Source organism: Notechis scutatus, chromosome Z (genome assembly GCF_049901735.1).
Source record: "Notechis scutatus isolate UNSWTSFEM ecotype Mainland chromosome Z, rNotScu1.2, whole genome shotgun sequence".
Taxonomy (NCBI): Eukaryota; Metazoa; Chordata; class Lepidosauria; order Squamata; family Elapidae; genus Notechis; species Notechis scutatus.
This window is the reverse complement of record NC_142025.1, coordinates 17,347,785-17,369,274: the sequence shown is the minus strand read 5'-3', so window position 1 is coordinate 17,369,274 and position 21,490 is coordinate 17,347,785. Positions and strand designations below refer to the sequence as shown.

The 21,490-nt window shown below is 38.1% G+C and overlaps 1 long non-coding RNA gene across 1 annotated transcript in view; it reads right to left on the bottom strand.

Moving 5' to 3' along the window:
* Window positions 1-21,490, bottom strand: part of LOC148128772 (uncharacterized) — a 108,463-nt gene that overhangs the window by 70,758 nt on the left and 16,215 nt on the right. Inside the window, exon 2 of the long non-coding RNA XR_015746143.1 lies at window positions 12,312-12,419. This is a non-coding gene — a long non-coding RNA (uncharacterized LOC148128772). The remainder of the gene's footprint in view (window positions 1-12,311; window positions 12,420-21,490) is intronic.

The following is a 21,490-nucleotide window of genomic DNA, read 5'->3' as shown; positions in this document are numbered from 1 at the left end:
GGGGTTCTCTAGGGTCAGATCCCACCTGCTTTTCAACTGTAGTTTTCCACTTATTTCTTTTTCAATTAGCATTATAGATAGAAGTGGCAGCCTCATGGAGGAAAGAATCTTTGGTTTATTAATGGGTGGAATCTCTGACATCCTGAAAAGAATGTTTACCTGAATGGACTGCCACCTTTGGCCAGTTTCAACCAGTGAGGTGATCCTTGGCACTCTATGAGTTGGTTGCAACTACTTCTACATAACAGAGAGCAAACCCTACTCCCTGCTAGCACTGCTGATGTTACCTAGTTGGGAAATGAAATATCTGCAAGAAAACAACCAAGCTCAGAGACTATTTAGGAATTTACAGTTTAACCCTACCTACAAATATTCTCTTTTATTGTACAATTTCAACTTCTTTTTCAAGTTCATTAACTTTTATTTTATTATAATTTATCACTTTTTGCCCCGGAAGTGGCTGTGTCCTAAGTAAAGTATGACAAGGGAAGATTGAATGGAAGGAAAGATTTGATTTCCTTTGTACAATGACACAAGAGTTACGGAACTGCTTGCAATATATTCCTTTAACATTATCAAATAGGGGTTCTTCTTCTTACTCTTTATACCTTATACCTTCAGTAGCTGAAGCTTAATCACTTAGCATTTCTCTGTGCAAGACTACTGCCACAGAAAGCTACAGAAAACCCTGCCATTTTCCTCTACAGTTCTTCATGCCTTTTGGATAGAGATAAGACCTCAACCCAATTGTTTTGACTTGAAATCCCTTTATCCCACATGCTATACTTTACCTTTTCCCTCGATTCCAACAAAAATCTTTCAGTCTGTTCCCCCATATTTTTCATGTAAGCTCAAGATTTGTTTTGAACAAGAAGCAAATGCATAGGAGTAAACAGGAATTGCACAATTTGCAGCATGCTACAGGATTTGTAAGATCAGGCTAATTGAAATTTTCATTTAACTATACTTGCCTATCTAATAAAACCACACTTGAATACAGCCACAATCACAATGGAATTATTCAGGGGTGGGGGAAATCCAGTGGGACGTGGTGCATTATAATTTAAAAAATTCAGAGCTGGTATATGAGAAGTTGTCTTCTTGCACAGTTGACAAGGTCTCAACATCTTAAACAGATCCTCTGTTCATTAGAATTGTTGGCTCTTACACTTGGTCCTTGTTCTGACTGAATTATGTTCCACCTACTCCCTTAGTTACACAGCAGGTAAGAAGTGGAGGAAAGAGAAGCCTCTTAAAGGCCTAGGGCAAAGCAGAAGAGATACTGAATAGCCAGATCTTTTCAGTGGAATCTTTTCAGTGGAAAAGATTAGTAATGCAGGAATGAGTAACAAAGGGCACAATATAAAGAACAAGAGGAGAACAGGAGAGATTTGCAAGTAGAGAAACATAGATGCAGTGAATGGTTTTGTTATAAAATAATTTTCTCCCCCCTCTTTCTCTCCCTCTATCCTTCTCCTCCTCTTCTTCCTCTCTTCCTCTCTCTCCCTCCCTCTTTTTATAACTTATTTATGGTAAGGTCTTTTGTATTCTCTAAGATTGGCTGTTTTCTTGCAGTCATTTAATTAGCCAACTAGGTAACATCAGATGTTACACTATTTTGCTCACTGACCAGAACACAACAATTAACAGCAGATGGAACAAAATAAAACAGTATGGTTGATGACCATTTTCTAGTCCTTTTTGCTACTCCTCCATATGGCTGCTTAAGCATGACAGTGTACATATGTAGTGATGAAATAGGCTTGCATTTTCCATTGGTCTATGTCTCAGTTGCTTTCTTTCCCTAAAAAAAAGCTAGAGATTGATCATAGGGTCTTCTGAATGCAAATCATCACACCTACATGACCATTCTGAGCAAAATAACTCCCTAATCTGATACAGTACTAATAATTCCTTTAAAGCGGACTGTAGAAATCAAAATAACTACTAGATGCCAAAGCTCTAAATCTTTGTTGCTATTAATTGATCATTAAGATGAATACAATCCAATTTTGGTAGCCTTAATTCTGAAGTCAACACCCAGAACTAAAGCTTTAAAAATTAGAAACATTGGAGGTTTTCTTTCTTTTTTTGAAAAGGAAGTCTACGATTCCTATTCAGAGTTACTTCTATAAGAAGATATTAAAGATGGGCATCAAAAATTCATTTATAATCACCAAATACCTTTCTGTGTAAGTCCTTAACTGATCATGTTTTGAGAGTTTTCAGCTGGCTGTGATCTATAAAACACTCCCTATAATCTTGTTCAGTGCACAGGATTAATTGGCAAATGCCCAGGAATATCTCAGCAGAGTTATCATCACTGAAAAGTTCCCCTGAAACAGATGTTAAGACAGCTCCAAGACCAGGCAGTCCTATTTTTTTAAAAAAGACCTACATTTATTTTCTCACATATCTGAAGTGCATCACCTCTGTCAATGCATCACCTGGTCCGCTTCTGCCTGCCAAAACTATAGAACTACCCCAATTAATGGTTTCAAATGGTCCTTTTTAACATGAGGGGGAATATTAAATGTGATTGCTGAGCAATCAACCATATTAGCCAAACTTATTCTATTGAAGTGTAACTGATCTAAATTAAATATGATCCCGTTCCCGTAATCCAATTTTCTCTTTTCAGGGTGTGCTTAGCTCCAAACCCACGAAAAAAACCCTTTGGCCAAGTAAAGCCTGTGCATCTTTTCATTGTTTGTTTGTTGTTTGCATTCTTTTTACTCGCATACTTCATCTGATTACTTGTTTCCACTATGGTGGACTGTTAAGAAGATATCAAACCCTTGACCTCTTTGAGCCAGCTTTGTTAGTATTTCCAGGATGGGATTCCTTATGAGTGTTTCCATCCTGCCTGCTCTTTTCCCACAGACCTCTTTCCATGCAATTTAAGACTCTTCACTCTCTGTGATTGTCTTGATGAAGAGGACAAAGGGATGAATTACAACATCCTGCTTTGGACAGGGGCACTATTGTTTTCAAGGCAGAATTAGTGTAAATAAATCATCCTGTTTAAAGGTCTTTATGAAAGTCACCAGCCAAAAAATGACAAATTTCACAGGCTGGTCAGGGTTAAATTGGCAAATTATACAGTCAGGCATGGGTTAAACCACAACAGAAGTTACTATTTAAAAACACACACAATGCTGATTACATTGTAACAAATGGCTTCCAGATGTTAAAATGTTTTTTAATTGAAATGATGGGTTTTATTCTCAGTTTAAGAAGCACCCACAAGTAAATAGAATGGCCGTATAATCTAGTCCCTTTTCTCTTCTTTCAAATAAATTAGTACTTCTCCACATGTCCTTGGAGCTGATGAAGCAAAAATTTTAAAAAATATATCAAAATTTACAGATTTCATATAAAATGCATTAACTATAATCTTATCATGATAGATGTAAGATGCAGTAATTTTTCACATCTTGATGATATTGTTATGTGTAAGATGGCTTGTGATTTAAAACAGAACAAAACACTGATTACAGGACAATATGTCCTTATAGCAGCTACTCAGTTGAAATGATTCACAGCCTCATTGTCATATCTAATAGGCTTCACTAGCCCACAATGCTACATTAAAATTTTGGCACAGTTTACAGGCTATATACATGCAGGCTGGCAACATTTCTACATTCAGACCACATCTTCCATTGTCTCTGGAATAATAAACTGATGTACACCAAGTGTGATGACTCAATTTTCTCAGGACTTTACTGAACAATGATTTGGCAGTATGGAATTTTCCCGGTTTCATAATATGTACCAATATGTCTTAAATCCTGTGGGAAAGAGCACAGCATACCACAAGATATGTTACCCACATTCTTCCATTTAGATTTACCAAGGATTTAATCTTCAATCTGTAAGGATTTTCATCATTTTAAAGATAAATAGGTCCAAGCTATATATATTTTATTTATTTATTTTGTTTTTGCAGTTCCTTACTCTGGAATATCAGTTCCTTCAGTTTGCTTTGCTGATCTTCACAGTAGGAGAACAAATGGTATCCCACGTGTTCAGCACGAATCAAAAAGAGGGCTGTGAAAATACCTACACTCCTCATATCCTGGACATAAATTGTTTCAACTCCTGCCCTCAGAACAATTTTATAGAACACTGCACACCAGAACAACTAGACACAAGGACAATTTTTTCCTGCATGCCATCACTCTGTTAAACAACTAATTCCCACAACACTGTAATTATTTACTAAGACTATTACTTTTATTCTTCTCATCCTTCCTATTACCCATCTCCTTCTACTTGTGACTATAACCTTGCTGCTTATATCTTTATGATTTATATTATTTTATTTTATTTCCTAGTATGAATTGATTGCTTATTTAGTATCCTATGACTAAGTGTTGTATCTTGATGAATGTATTTTGTATGTACACTGAGAGCTTATGCACCGAAGACAATTTCCTTGTGTGTCCAATCACACTTGGCCAATAAAGAATTCTGTCTATTTGTCATTGGATATGAAATAATGGCTCTTTACTAGTATAAAGAAGATTCAATTCGCTACCCAGTTTCTGCACAGAGAACACATGGAACAGAGAAAAAGTGGAGTTTTTGTTTTAAATTATTAAATCCTTTACACCAGAGGTGTCAAAGTCAATTTCATTGAGGACCACATTAAGGTTGTGTTTGACCTTGGGGGGGGGGGGCAGGGCAGTGTGGCCAGAGTGGCTGTTTCATTCATGTCAGAGGGTGCCTATGGGGGTCCGAGCATTCTGCCAGCAAAAACAGGCTCCCAAGCTCTGTTTTCAGCTGCAACAGCCTCCTGCAACCGTCTCCCAGTGAAAACAAAGCTCAGGAGGGCCTCTGTTTTATTGGCAGAGGTACCACAGGCCAATCCTTTGCTGTTTCCAGGGTGGCCCTGTGAGCCAGACCTAAGTACCTTGTGGACCAGATGTGAACCATGGGCCTTGAGTTTGACACCCCTGCTTTACACCTATTAATATACTTTTATTACTCTGTGCTCTAGTTCCAACTACAATAAAACTGGGTGGATTCAACATGGAACTGGTTAGTATAATGTACAACCAGGCTGACTCTGACTCTGGCTAAGGCTGCAGATCTAAGCTTCAAAAATTGGGATGATAGCTAAATATTAAAAGTTTGGGTTTATCCTAATATTTACTGTTGAAGGTCAAACTGTGCAGACTGGCACTGCAGAAAAACCTTTTCAATAGTGCCTCAAAGGTGCTTTTTTCTTCAAAGGGCAATTGGGCTGTTTTCTTTTTTCCCTTGAAGAAGAAAATCTTTCACTTCTGATCCAAGAAGCTTTTCATTGTTTAATTTGCAATGAAAGGATAGGTATTGACAGTTGAGACTGGATGTTGAGGGGATGGAAGGATAGATTTTGATAGGTGTGCAGGAGAGGGGGAATGGAAGAATTGTATTTCTTTACAGTCATCTTGTCTTTAGCACTCTCTGAGAGCTATTGAGGCCACCTGGGGGTTTAACTGTTCATCAGGGTTACCTGAATCAGAGTGCAATTGGTTGTGGAATCTTCTTGGAACTGTTCTAAGGGCTACATTGTAAATTGGAGATAGGTGGTATTATTCCTCCCCCTCTGTTGATGGAGAGATGTTCAATTCTAACATAGGTGGGTTCTTTTAACCTTTCAAGGTTAATGATCCTCTCTATCCAAAATTTGGACATTGCTGTCTTCAAAAAAATGACCTTTGTCTTTCAAATGCAGATTGTCCATTGAATCTTGTCTTGGATTTATCTTGGATGAGAAGTGAAACATTTTCTTCTTCTGGAAAAAAAACCCCAGTCAGGTTTCCTTTTAAAGAAAAAGCACCTTTGAGACAACTATGATTTGGATGATGGAGAATCTCCACAGACTTTTCACTAGTAGTCCTTTCTCCTTCCAGCTTCTTTATAATACAGGAAGCAGAATTGGTCTATGCTATCCTATTCTATTAAATAGATAAAATATGTAGTGTAGCTCACCTTTCCTTCATTAATTCTTTCCTTCATTAAGATTCTCAGTCACCCAGGTCATGGACAAACCTCCAAATGGCCTCAGTAACTTTTTAAAAGAATGCAAATGACCAGCTGTCTGCAAGGAATATAAATCCTTCCATTCCCCACTACCAGTCAGAACTGAAGAAGCTTCTTGAATGAAAAATGAAACATCTCCATAAGAAGGAACAATCATAAGTGTCCAAATTATGAATATGATTTGGATAATAATGATTCTATCTCTTTTAGCACATCTTGCACAGAACTACATGGAGCAATGTGGCTTGCAAATCAATGTCATAAGGAATTTAAATGTCCAGATAGGAAGGACGTATATAACTATATTTATAGGAGTATGTCATAGGAAGAATTTCCCTTGGCCTTTTGGCAGTTTTGTTTATTTTCATTTAAAGGCAACCTCCCAACCCTTCATTGATCCTTCAAGCAAAGATCAACTAAATTATGATTAAACTGCAATTCTATAGTCAGTTTCCAGGGAGTAAATCCCATTAAGTTTATCCTGACCTGCTTCTGAGAATACATGTGCCGAATTGCACAAAGGTGACAATTATAGTCATTCCCATTTTTCAACCCCACTGTAGTCATGATGCTATTTTCAATAAATACTCACAAATCAATTATGATCTATAACAAATGGCTTTTGTAATATCATCTTATGAAAGCAGCTATTTGTTACATTTACTGTAGTATAGGTGCTATAGCTGCTCCCTGGGTAACAAATTTATGGTTTTAGCTGAATTGATTCTGTTCATGTCTCAGGAAGATCCTTCACTTCTCCCAATAATGCAGCAATTAGAAACACCTTAGAATAACAGATTAAAGCCTGGGTGAACAATTTTTTAGAAATGTGTGATAGGCTAGAAAGGAGGAAAGAGTTTAAAACAAAACAACATACCTACATGAAGAGAAAACTGTTATTCTCCCACGAGCTGTTCAGAGCATCCAGAAGTGGGAGGTGCTTCAGTCTCTTCTGGAAAGGCTGGGCTTAAAACTCCAGGATGCTCCTCCTCCTCCACGGGACACCTCCTCAACGTCCCCCAGTTTTAGCTCAGCCTTCGTGGTAAGAGGTTGTGCACTCCCTGACTGGAATGGTTTCTGATTCAGCTAGTCAAGATTCAGGTTTGCTCTTGGGTTAATTCGGCTTGCAAATTTCCCCCCCTATTAATCTGGTGATTTCAAGGCTTGTGGCTCTATTAGGTTATCCCCCCGATCAGTTGAGAGCAGCTCTTTGTGACTGGCAGAGCCTGCCACTTCGCAGGCAGTCTGAGACAGCCGCTTCAGGCAATTAGCCTATCTAATTCCCCGATTGTCTTATCTTTGCGATCTTGTCAGAACGCTCGCAGTCGCGGCTCACTTCTCCTTACAAGATCATTTGTCTGACATTTTGGAGAGTCAGCAGCAGCAGCTCGTTAAACTGCTCAGGCATTTAACATCGGAGTTTCTGCCTTCCCGCCTTTTTAAACGGCTGGCTTCAAGTTCGCGCCTAAATATTACAGGCGCCATTCCCCACTGATTTCCCTTCTTGGGGACTAGGACAAGTACTTTCCTGGGATTATTTCTCTCTTAGCCTCCTGGCGTTGGATAAGCAGGCTAGTCCTTAAACAGGATTTTTTTTTCCCTCTCGCAATTGCTTTTGGATCATTACATTGGAGCGAAGCCTCAAGTGCCATTTCAAACAGCGGGACGTTTTTGACAGGAAAGGATCCATCCAGGACCTGTATAGCTGGTTTCCCTTGTTGGGGACCAGGGATCCTGAATATTTCTTGCTTGGAGCGCTTGGGGGGTTTCCCTTGCTGGGGACCCTTAGATACTGTTTCCCATATATACGGGCTTACATATAGATATAGGCATGTGTATATATGTGTGTGTTTGTATATAGAGATATATATATAGACTTACACTCCTGGAGAAGCGCTCTACTTTCAACCACAGGGTAGGCACCACCCCTAAGTACTAATAATAATAATAATAATAATAATAATAATAATAATAATAATAATAATAATAATAATAATAATAATAATAGTAATGATTAAAAAAATAAAATTAGAGACACGAGATTCAGTCCTCCACAATGGAAGGTGACAACGTCTTCCGCGCCAAGACAAATAAGTCCCGAGATAAGTCAGTGGGCCCCAAAAAGGCCTCAAAGACAGCGGATAAGGATACCCATAGATGGCACCAAGCCTTGGAAAGGCAGTGGTAGAAATGGGCCAGGGAGGCGGACAAGATGGCTATGACACAACAATCGGATCAGGGCCCAAGTACATTGTTGGGGCCCTTGGACTTATCCACCCAGCCCAGACAGGCTATTTCTGGACAGCCTCCCATAGGCATATCTCCTCCAATGAGCACTGCCTGGTGAATCCCAGAGGCAACCTTCACCCCTACAGCCGCCAGTTGAAGACAGGAGGAGGGATTACCTGAGACTATTCCCATCGAAATGAGGTAATGGATGGAGATGGCCATACAAAAGGGCATTGCGGCTGGAGTTCAGCAATCCATCCGGACTAGACACTTTTCGGCTACTTTGGAAGTGGGATCCCTGTCTGCTCGATCCTTTGCGCATATGGGACATCATCAAACTCAGGTATTCCCCAATATCCCTGACATACCAGTCCAGGGTCTTCGGGAGGAGGTGGAATTAGATGACCAGGATGTTCCCATGGAGGTGGGGTCGATCCATCTGATGGACTTGGGGTTGTCAGAGGCTGACCCACTAGAACGAAGAATGTTGGATGACGAAGGCCTCATTCCGGACCAACCTACCTTTTCTGGCCTTTTTTGTCCACACCTCTTTAAATCTTTACTGTTCAAAGCAAAGAACACCGCTAAACTAGGCACATCAAGCCCTCATCCATTGTCAACAAGGTCTAGATTAGGTGATGAGTCCTGGACTTTGGCACTCAGTCTTCGCAAAACTGGGAGATGCTGAGGAGGTGTCCCGTGGAGGAGGAGGAGCATCCTGGAGTTTTAAGCCCAGCCTTTCCAGAAGAGACTGAAGCACCTCCCACTTCTGGATGCTCTTCACAGCTCACAGAGAATGGGCGTATCAGGTAAGTACCAACGCCCTTTTTCTTCAGCTTTTTTTTCAAATATCCATTCTGAGCTTCTTTGCTTGACTTAAACCTGATGATGATGATGATGATTGGTTGCATAGTCAGCCAAATGTTTAGAGTGGATTTGGCATTTTTATCAACTTATTGAGTCCTTCCCAAGGATCTGAAATAGGCAGATGTTGTTGTTTGGTAATGTTAAAGTTATTGTCACAGTATGTAAGCTGTCTGAAGTAAAGCTGCCTTTTACAATTGACCAATAGTGTATTTGTCAGTGCCAATTGTGTTCAAGTATTGCTCCAGTTGTTTTGGGATTACACCCCATGGTGACTATCACTATTGATACTATCTTTGTTTTCTTTGCTACAGTCATTCTACTTTTAATTGCAGATTTTTGTATTTGTGATTTTCTCCAGCTCTTTCTTTTCTATGTTGCTCCAGGTAGTGCAATGTCCACTATCCAGACTTTCCAATTTTTCAGAAAATATGTTCTATCCCCATGTACTGTATAACACTTTACTTGTCTATGTTTTATTATGATGATTGGATGCACAATCAGCCAGATATTTAGAATGGATTTGGCACTTTTTTCCATTATCAAATCCTTTCCAAGAATCTGGGCTAGGCAGATTTTCTTAGAGTTATATGCTAGAATTATTTCTACTATTATTATGGTTCATGCGGTCAGCCAGATATTCAGACTGGATTTAGCATATTTATCCACCCATTGAATCCTTTCCAAAGACCTGGGATACAGAAACGTTATTTGATGGTGTTAATGGTATCATTGCAGGATGCAAGCTGTTCCAAGTAAAGTTGCCTTTTGCAATCAGCTGATGGTGAATTGTCAATGCTGAAAGTGTTTAAGTGGTCTTCGGTTATTTAGGGATTGCACCCAGGTTGTTATCTTTTGTATCTTTTGTTATCTTCTCCAGTTTTTTCTCTTCTCTTCTGCTGTCTTCAGGTACTGCCACATCCACTAGCCTTCTTTGTCTTTCTTATTATCTGGGGTGTAATGTGGCAGGTGCCTGTCTGTTTAAATTCTAAATTCCAGAGCATTTTAACTTCTTTATTTTCTAAGATTTTTCTCTATTTTATGGTCCCATAAGCAAGAACTTGAAGGCAAATGGTATTTCTTGCAGATCTTCCGATGAATTATTGCTGCTACTCTGTTATGCCATTGTTTTGTAGCCAGTTTGTGCGGTCTTCTTGCAGCAGTTAACCAAGTATCCACTGCACTATTATTATTATTATATGCACAAAAATGTGAAATCACTACTGCCAATTCTTTAGCTGGTGTTGGCCTTTATACACATTGAGAACATGTTATAATGTGTTGGTGTGGTATATATGCGGATCCAAGTAGTAACTGACAGATGGAAAGTTTGTCAATGCGCAGATTTTCTAAGTACTATCCAAAATGTTTTTGTATGGCATCCTATGTGCCAATAACCACCGGGACCTTATGGCTGATTTATACTCTTTGCAGGGTATACTTCAATCCATTTTTGACTCCTGGTGATTGCCTGAGCAAGTCTCTGAAGCTTTCTTACATTGACCTTACTCAGAATATTGGTCCCAAAAATAGAAATCTAGGAACTGCAGAAAAAGCCTTGGGGACCCTTGGATTGTATACACTGTAATTGAAATACTGTGTTTTTTAAATCTCATATCAAACCACCACAACAAAAGAAACAAACTCCAATCCTCAAAGGATCCAGATAATCTGCTTTTATTTTCCCTTATTCTGGTAGTTATGGATATTTTGCTTTGCTCTACTTCAGGGATAGAGACCAATCTGGAAGCTTTGTCCTTAGAAGACCAAAACTGAACTCATAGTACTGCTATCAGGAACTGAAATCAAATCTTATATAAACCGAGAATTGGGTGGGATGGTGATAGTGATTTTGGATTTGATTTTTGAGGAAAATATTTCCATTCATCTGCCAAAAAATAAGATGTTACTTTAGATTTTGAGGTAATATTGATGTCCAAATCAGTTTCTCTGATTTGATTGTTGGAGATCAATTAACATTTGATACATGTGGAAAGAATATGTCATCACAGGAATCTTCAACCAATCTAGCTGAGACTGAAGGTTTGTTTTTGATTCTCAGTTCTTATTATTTCATGGAACTTTATAGTAAATTATCAACCTGCATTCTTTTCTTATTCTCACATTTGATGCTTTCTTATACTGTAGAATTATGATAGTCATATTGTGCCATATTTGCACATCACTCCAATCTCCACCCACTGCTGTGCAAATGCCAGCCTGGCTGACATTTATTCTTTGATCTATTATTGTATTTCCAGTTTTTTGATATTCAGATATATCATTATATACCTGGTGCTGAAATGCTACTGTTGTAGACAAAGAACAAGGATATCAACTTTATCTGGGTTGAGGACTGACTTAATCCTTGAACAGTGTGTCAGGGATCATTGTCACATTATAGATGAGGCCAACCAAAAGGTAAGAAGGATTTTATTTCATTTGAATTTGAATGTAATATAAATTAAATTATTAAATGTGATTAACATGATTATTCTCCATATATTTAGCCATTTTTCCTTCTATCATTTATGTTAATAATTATAATTCAGTGGCAAATCTTGGAATAGCTTAAGGGCCACAGCCAAAATTCTGGGAGTCTATATGTGGTTATTTTGTTTCCAGTTCTGAATCTACATCTAAAAGGCACCTAAAATGAATTAAATAAAAACAAAGGACAAAGCCAGTTTGGTATGGTGGTGAAAGACTAGAAACTGGAGATCATGGGTTCTAGTATCATCTTAGGTACAAATCCAGTTGACTAAACCTAGACCAGCCCTAGGAAGGAAACTTTGGCAAACCACTTCTGAAATCTTGCCAGGAAAACTGCATGGAGGGGCAGATTGATTCAAAGGTACACACACACACACACCACACAGGGAGGGAGGGGGAAAGAGAGAGAGGGGAGGGGGGGATTGATTTCAGGAATGTTCTAGTTGTTCCAAATCCAGAAAATATGCACTCTTAAAATCCAAAAATTGCATTGATGAAAGCTAAAATTGCATTTGCTCTTTGTGGTCATACCACACTTCTAACAAATTCAGCTTATAATTATCTGCAATTCCAAAATTATTTTCTTACGTTTCCTTCACAGATAGTCCTCAACTTACAAGAATTCATTTAGTGAAAGTTCAAAATTACAACAGCACTGAAAAGAGAGGCTTATGACCATTTTTCATACTTACAACCATTGCAGCATCCCCACAGTTATGTAATCAATATTCACATCTTGGAAACTGACTCAGATTTGTGACAGTTGTGGCGTCCTGTGTCATATGATCCTCTTTTGTGACCTTTGGACAAGAAAAGTTAATGGCAAAGCCAGATTCACTTAAAAACCCCATTACTAACTTAACAACTACAGCGATTCACTTAATAACTGTGGCAAGAAAGGTTGTATAATGAGGCAAAACTCACTTAACAAATATCTTGCTTCACAACATAAATTTTGGGCTCAGTTGTGGTCATAAGTCAAGGACTACCTGAACTGAATTTTTTTAAATTTGCATTTACTTCTAATATACTTTATTCCATTATTTTAGTCCAGGTCTGAAATATAATTTTGATATGATTTATTTAAGGTATTAGCTCTTTCACTTCAGAATAGAAGCATTAATTTCACATAATTTCATAGCATTCCTTTTACCTTTTCATCCAAATTCTAAATGAAGTGACAATACATTTGTCCTTATTTGATGAGGAACCATTGACAAATAGACATATTACTTAGTCCATGCTTTATTCTAACCAAACTGAATTTTTATAGGGTGCTTTGTCAAAGTCATTCTTGAAATCAAGATATATTATTTCCACAACATTCCTACAATCGACTCAGGAAGTTAACCAATAAAAACATAAAATTTGCTGGTTTTTTTATGCTGAAAAAGCTTTGAAAATTTGACAGATCCATGCTAATGTACACTAATTGCTGCATTGTTTTCGAAGAGTGTACAGATTAATTGCTTTATGATCTGCTCTAGAATTTTTCCAGTTAAAATCTATTCAGTTACTCAGGCATTTTAATGAATTACATTTTCATTCTGAACAATTTAATTGGGCTACTATTCAAGGTCTGTGTGATTCCTAGACTATTTCATAAACCATGTGATTGTGACTTTGCTGCCCTTCCTAATGTTTTGAAGTGAACAAATGTGTTATTTGCAGAGCCTGAAAAATTAGAGTTGTTTTTTTTAAATCAGCATTTGGGGATTTAAAACATTCTGAAAGTAGCATTAGTCAGGCTAAGCGTGCTGTTTTGTTCTTTTCTAATACATTGAATTTATTTAATTTTTTTCACATCCAAAACTGCTTTTGTTATTAACTGCATTAAGCATCTCCTAACTCTGACATTTAAATGCCTGCTTGTTTCCACATAATTACATTGTTTTCTATCAGAATATCCATTATGCTGCTCTGTGTATTAAGATGCATATTTTTGCTCATTTTGCTTTCTGATCTAATGTTGTCCCTTTTATACCATTTACCTTGCTTCACCAGTTATTATAGTTTTGCTTTGTTTGCCATTTATCAAAATGGGACCAGTTTCTTACATACAGTATATCCTCCAACTATTTTAGTTTATGTTGGTTTGGGGGCATAGTATTGCCATAGATACATTTATTTTTCTCCAGGGTAATGGTTTCTAAATTTGACAATAGGGAAGAATATTCCATCATGTGGAAGGCCTATCATTTTTGGTGAGAAAGCACAAGAAATTGCTTTTGGAAAATAGCACTTTTAATAATACACGTTTAAATTGCAACAAATGAAGGTGAATATAGGATAATATTGCAGGATCCAATCTGTGTTGGTTCCTGGAATCAGAGGTTTAGACTTCTGAGCTTTCAGATTTGCCCTCAGGGAACTTTTGCCTAGCAAAGTATATGCTTTGTATTACTGTCTATGTGGCATTTATATGGTGCCTGTTGTGTATGGCTTTTTAGATGTTGATTGGGGTGTTCATGGCTGGCTCTTAAGTCATTGGCTGTTGTTTTCTTGTGCTGTCAATCCCTCACCTCCTAAGTACTTCAGAACCTGGTGGTAAAACAGCGCTCCTGTTGATTGACAAGGAGCCCATTTCTTGGGGGCACCATGGCCAACTCATCACAACCAACTCGCCACAAGGAACTTGCCACGTCCAACTCACCACAGGACAACTCTCTATGGGACAACAACTGGTGAAATAATATCAAACACACGGTGGAATGGAAAAGATGCAATAGGTAGGACAGAAGGAAATGTGAATGGCAAAAATTAAAATATTTTTATTTTATTTTAAATAATTAAATAGAATTATTAAATTGTCCCTCAGCAAGTTATCCCATGGTGAGTTGGCTGTGGTAAGTTGGCTGTGGCATATTGGCTATAATGAGTATGACACAGTAAGTTGGCTGTGGCAAGTTGTCCCATTCTAGTTTCTCAGATTTCAATCACGTCCCTGGCTGTTTTTGTGTTTGCTCATCCAACAATCTTAGTAGCTGCAAAATTGAATATGTGTCCTTATTCATTGCAATGTGGGGCTACCCAATTGCAAGTTTAAAGAAGCAACAGGCCTAAGAAAGTATCTAGAATAAGCAAAAGATCCTAATATCAATGGAAAGAAAGAAGCAAAAAATGTTTAATAGTTCTATTAAAATGTTATCACAAACAAACATTTCAAGAAAATGCTTGGACTTGCAGGTTCCTAATTCACATGGTTCAATCTTTTAGATTTCATATGCTGTATCTGACTTATTTCCTCACTACCAGCATGGAGAGAAAAATTATCTTCTATCCCAATGTTCCAAAAGTGCTTTTTTTCAAAAGGCAACTGGACTTGAAGATGTTTCATTTCTCATCCAAGAAGCTTCTTCAGCTCTGACTGGATGGTGGGGGATGGAAGGATTTATATTTCTTGCAGACAGCTGATCATTTGCATTATTTTAAAGAGTTACTAACACCACTTGGAGGTTTATCTTTGTCCTCAGGGTCATTTGAGAGGTGCAAATGGGTGTGGAGTCTTCTTGGAACTGCTGAAAGGACTGTGATGTAAACTGGAGATAGATGATGTTGTGCCTCTCTCCTCTGTTGAGAGAGGGCTGTTCAGTTTTGACATAGTTGGCCTTTTTGACTCCTCTTTCAAATCAACAGTCCTCTCTGTCCAAAATATGGACTTTGCTTTCTTCAAAAGAGTGGTCTTTGTCTTTTAAATGCAGATGAACTGATGAATCTTGTCTTGATGAGTTTGTTCTCCTATGTTGTGCCATGTATTTATGAAGTAGTTGTTTGTTTCCCCAATGTACATATCTGCAAATGGCTTACTGCATTATACTATATATACCCCATTGCTCAGTTTGTGACTGGTGTTTTATCCTTCGAGTAGACAAGTGTATTCTTGGATTTAAAGTGTGCATGTATGTTGTGTGGCTGAAGATCATTATGTGAACAATGAGGAGATATGGACAAAATACCAAGAATACCCAAGTCAGGGTAATATAAAAGATAAGGCATACTGTATGCTACAAAGGAGCAAGAATATTCTCACTTATCTACTGCCTAAAACCAAAAAAGCAGAGCAACAATCAAAAAAGGAAGAAAACAAATCCCAAGCTTATATAAATTCTTAAGTGTCAGATCTTCTTTCCTGAGATCCAAAGGAAGTTAGCCAAGATGACAGAGGAAGAGGAAAACGCATGAGATTATCATATCAAAAACATTAAGAAGCATCAATCTTCAGAACCAACAGAATAAGTAAGCGAAGATGCCTGGAAAAACTCATTGTTTTTTTAAAAAGTTCTGTTAATCAGGTAAATCCCAGACTATAATGTCTGTATTTTCAAAATGAAACACACAACCGAGTTCTTTCTGGTATGGAAAGAGCCACATTTGTCAGCATTCTGACTGGAAAGGAATGAGACTGAAGACATTGCTTACTCCTGTAAGTTTCCACCACAGAAACAGGTTCAAAGACCCAGAAAACCGCTCCCCACCCATCAAGATACAAAAGCCACCTTGGAGGGGGCATTTGACGCCCTCAACACATTCCTAACTGAGTGTCTTTCTCTTCCAAGGGAATTCCCTGCCCCGGTACCAAGCCCTCAGCCTCTCATCCGCTTCCCCAGGTAGAACTTCAGTCGGGCTGTACTGACCGCTCACACCATATCCCTCCCGAGGGCTAGTCTCAGCCCCACACTTAAAGCCTTGTCATTGTAGGACCCCCCTCCCAACCGATGGCACCACAGCAAGCCTCAAATGACCCCCACCCCAATCTCAGCAAATCCTCCTGTTTTTCAGATATTCTTGCAACACATGGACAGACAGCATTGCTTCAGCCAACATAACATAGATACACATTTTAAACCAAAGTATACACTAAGGTAGAAGCTTGTCCATCCCAAGGATAAAACACCCAAAGACAAACTGAGCAAAGTGATATATGCAGTACAATGCAGTGATGCATGTGCAGATCTGTTCATTGGGGAAACAAAACAACCAGTTCATAAATTCACGGCGCAACATAGGAGAATAAATCCAGCAGGACAAGATTCAACAGTATCAACAGGGCAGTAGCTCTTTTGAATTCTGCTGTATAGTGCAGTGTTGGTGTGGTGTTGGGGGTTTTCAGTTCAATGTGTGAAGGGTGAAGGACATGTGTTTGTGTTTATTTTCATGGTCATGGTCATGATGTGCACTGAAGATGGTGTTCGATTTCATTGTACGAGGTGCAATGACAATAAACTAAACTAAACTAAACTAAACAGTCTGTCTGCATTTAAGACAAAGGCCGCTCTTTTGAAGACAGCAACGTCCATATTTTGGACAGAGAGGACTGTTGGTTTGAAAGAAGGGTCCAAGAGGCCAAAATCAAACAGCCCTCTCTCAACAGAGGGAGATGAGGTTCCACATCCATTTGCACTACTCAGGTGACCCTAAAGACATAGATAAACCTCCAATTGGCCTCAACAACTCTCTAAAATAATGCAAATGTCCACCTGTCTTTAAGGAATATAAATCATTCTATTCCTCCTCATCCAGTCAGAGCTGAAAAAGCTTCTTGGATAAAACATCTTCTAAGAAAAACAAGGAAGTCCAGTTGTCTCTTGAAAAAGCACCTTTGGAACAACCATGGCTGGGATAACTGAGAATCTCCATAGTCTTCTAATCCAAGCTTCTCCAACCTGCTTCTATCCAGATGTGTTGGAATTATATCACCCCAAATATTTTTCCAATATAGACAACAACTATGTTTGATAGCATTTAGGAAATTCTAGCCCTTTTATTCTGCTGATTCTAGTTTGAGGAATGTTGCTTCAAATTCAGTCCTTATTTGAATTAGACCAATGACATATGTAACTAGTTAAAGGGTAGCCTGATGTAACTATCCATATAGTATGATTTTTAATGTGTTTCAAACAAATAATATTGAGACCAAAAAAAACTTTAGCAGTTACCAAATTCAGAAACTCTAAAATACATCAGTATGAAGAATTCCTTCAGGACATTTAAATTGTTAAGATATTTCCAAGAAATACAACACTTAATGTGTCTGTTTTTTTCTAGCATAGTTATTTTTATATCCCCTCTTTTTAAATGTAGTTTTCTCTCAGTGCAGTTTCTTAAATGTTCAGACATTCAGCATTCTGGTTTGATTCCAAAAATTCTACTGAAATAATCAGAAATATGACTTGATGAGATAATTTGGTGAGAGCATGCTGTGGACATCCAGAAAAGTGATTCATGTTTCTACTTAATTACTTCATTTGTCTCTAGATAATATAGTGAAATAGGGGGCAGTGCTAAAATTGCTTCAAGCATTAAATGTTGAAGCATATAACTATGTTGTCACATATAAAGAACAGAGTTGGCCATATTTTAGCCAGTTTTAGTATCTTTGAAACCCTCACTAAAAATTATGTCATCAGTATTTAATCCCTTGCAAACAAGATGAGTAAACAACCCCAAGAAACAAGACTTTTTAACCAAAAGGGAGTTTGTATTTTAGTTTAACTAGACTGGCACCTGATGCAATATCTGACCAAGTAGGAGTAGGCACTATATTACAGATACTACAATCAAACATAAGGCTTGGTCAACAAAGAATGGAGATTAGTATTGGCTTAGTCCAGTTTCATTTCAAAAATTAATCACACTTAGTTGGATCAAAGGAAAATGATGTTATATCAAAACTAAATTTGCCCAGTTATCCTGTCCTAGTCATGCTGGCAGAGTGGGCCTTTCTCAGATCACATAAGTCAAAGAATTATATCAGGATCCAGAAGAAGAGCCTTCTCTGATGCAGCACCCATCCTTGGAAAGTCTTATTCTCTAGAACAAGATCTTTCTCCACCCTACTATCCTTCCACAAGAGCCTGAAGACCGGGTTCTGCCCGTTGGTCTGGTAACTAAATGGGAGAGTTCCCTACTGAAGGGGACAGCCTTTTGATGGCAGACTCCCCCCTCACCCCTTGCTCTCTGTTCTCTACCCATCCATATTTTTGGTTATCATACTGATTTATTTTGATGAGTTCTTTTTCATTGTTTATTTTCTTGTTATATTGTGTTGGTCTCTTCTATTTCTTCCTTTTTATTATTGTAAGCTGCCTAGAACCTTGTGATGAGATAAGAATAAAATAAAATTAGCAATAAATAAATAAGATAAATACAAATAAAATGAATTCATTAATGAGGGATTCATAATGTATATTATTTGATAATGTATATTAATCTTGTATTTTACATGAATGTTTGTATCTTATTTAGGAACCTATAATTTGGTGTTTCCATTGATGATGGATCAGAGACCGCGAACATGCATGACTTTGATCCGTGTTTACCTTGTTGAAAGGGTCCCTACCAGGACCGGAGTCATCTGACCCACCTCAGAGGGGTGGGGAAAGAGGGAGAGACTGCCAGCTGGGTCGAGGGAAGCCACATTTCCCCTCCCTAGCTAGGCATTACTCCCCTGGAAGACAGGGAGAAATGGCCGTTTAATGGCTGCCCTGAAGATGGAAAGTTACCGGGACCTAAGCATGTGCTGGAGCGGTGAAGTGGTGAGCAACTTGTAACCAGATAAAAGAACTTGATTCCTTCTTAACAACCCCAAGAAGTAGAGAGAAAGAGCCCTCGTTTAAGAATACCACAGCGGCAAACAGAAAATAAGAGGAAAAATAAAGTAAACAAAATTGGAGTATAAAAATCTACAGTGGAATTAGCGACTAAATCTGGAATAAGATTTATATAATTTGGCATTAATTAGCCATTGGACTTGCCTGGAATTGACTATTCTTAAGAAAGCTAATAGTGGAAATGGTTGGAAATTAACGTTAATATAATTGAAAAGAGAAAAGAAAAGAACTTTGAAAAGTGGAAAGTGATACAGAGCACCATCTAATGGTTAAATAATTTTTTCCTACAGAATTTTATGGAAAATTCTGGTCTTACAATTGTTATGAGATAAAAGACTAATAAAATAACAAGAACCCTGCAAACTTAAAAAAGAGGGAAGAAATTGTACTAAAAGGATTTACAAATGCAATTTCCTGGGACTGTTGGGTGTTGATTGTGATAAAGAGACAGAAGGATCAATAAGGGAAACAAAGACAAAAGGAGACTTTTGGCAAGGATCATAACAAAATATTTTAAATTTTAATAACTGATTTAAAAAATGGAAGAAATAAGCAAAGACTTTAAGCTGGAATTGCAAATTGTAAGAGGAATGCTGAAAGAAAGAAGGGAATTATTGGACATACTGGCAAAAAAAATAATGGCGATGCAGTCTGTAGAAGAAGATGCAGAGTTAAAGAAGAGGAAAGTGACTCAGATGAACATGGAGAAAAAGAGATATTGCCAAAAGACATTAAAGGAATTAAAACTATGACATTGATGACAGAGTTAATAAATAAAAGAGAAAACGCTCCCAGGATTAAACAAAAGAAGAAGAAATTCTACAAGAAGAAACTTCAAAAAAGAGAACAGGAAAGGGTGGGGGAGAAGATGGGTGAAATTCTAGAAGGAAAAAAGAAGAAAGACCTTGAAAATTTAGAAAAGGGAAAGCTGGCTAAAATTAAAAGAAACAATAAAGCTGAAAAATTTAGAGATAAGGGTTAGGGATTCTGTAAGGGGGATACCACATGGAATGTATATTGGTATTTAGTTTAAAACTTGCTGGGAAATATTTTAGAAATGTATAACTATAACTGTGACTGTGACTGTGACTATGAATATGTATGTATGTATGTATGTATGTATGTATGTATGTATGTATGTATGTATGTATAGAAAATATGATCATTAATTTATATATATATATATATATATATATTTGTTTTCTTAAGTTTTCGCGGGTACTTACATGTATGGTGTTCGGCTTGGTTCGGGTATTTTCCCACGTCATTGTAGTTCTTTTAAAGTTGTAGCAACGTTTCAGCAGAATCTCATCTGCCATCATCAGGCTTCTGTATTGTGTCCGTCTGTGAGTCAGACTTTTACAGTAGTTTCAGATTTGAATTTGGGGCAGCCTATTGCTGTGCCAGAATGGTTTTTTCTTCATCCTGATTGGTTGGGAGTCTTGGTCTGTGTTTATTGGTCTCGGAGTTTGCTGTGTTCTGCTTGATTGGTGTCTCTAATATCTTCTGTCTGTTTTTTGGCTCTTTTTGTATCTTGATTGGCTGGCAGCATTGTGTTGCTTTAATGGAGGCCTTTAGTGCAGCTTGGCTTCGGGTAAATGGACGGCTATCATTAGTTAGGAAGCTGGGTTTCATCTGGGTGCCTGGTTGGGGTGTGTTTGAGCTGGAGGTATCAGGGGGGATCTGTTTGTGCCCAGGTGTTTGCCTGGCTTGTGGTGTGGAGATTTTTTTGTTTGTGAGTGCAGGCTTCCAAATGATTGACAGCCTGGTGGAATCATCTCTTCTGTTCATGCTTTCTGGTCTTTTTCAATCTCTATGGCTTCTCTGATGATTCTGTGATTAGGGTTTTCTATAGTGGCCAGGGTTTTGGTGCCATTGAAGTTGATGCTATGACCTGTGGCTTCCATGTGTTGGACTAGTGAGGAAGTGTGTTCCAGATTTTTGACTGCATTTTTGTGTTCATCCAGGCGGGTGCTTATTCTTCTATTGGTCTGTCCAATGTATGTGGCGGGCATGATGCACAGGGGACTTCGATATGCCTTGGTTTTCCAGGTCAATTTTATCTTTGGGGTTGCTAAGGATGGCTGCTATTTTTCTGTCTGTTTTGAAGGCAGTCCTGATGTGATGTCTGTGTAGTACCTTACTAATTTTGTCTGTAGTACCTCTTATGTAGGGCAGGACAGCTGTTCCACAGGTCTGTTCATCTTCTGGGTCTCTATTATGTTTCAGTGTGTTTTTGTGGATCAAGCTGGTGATTTTGC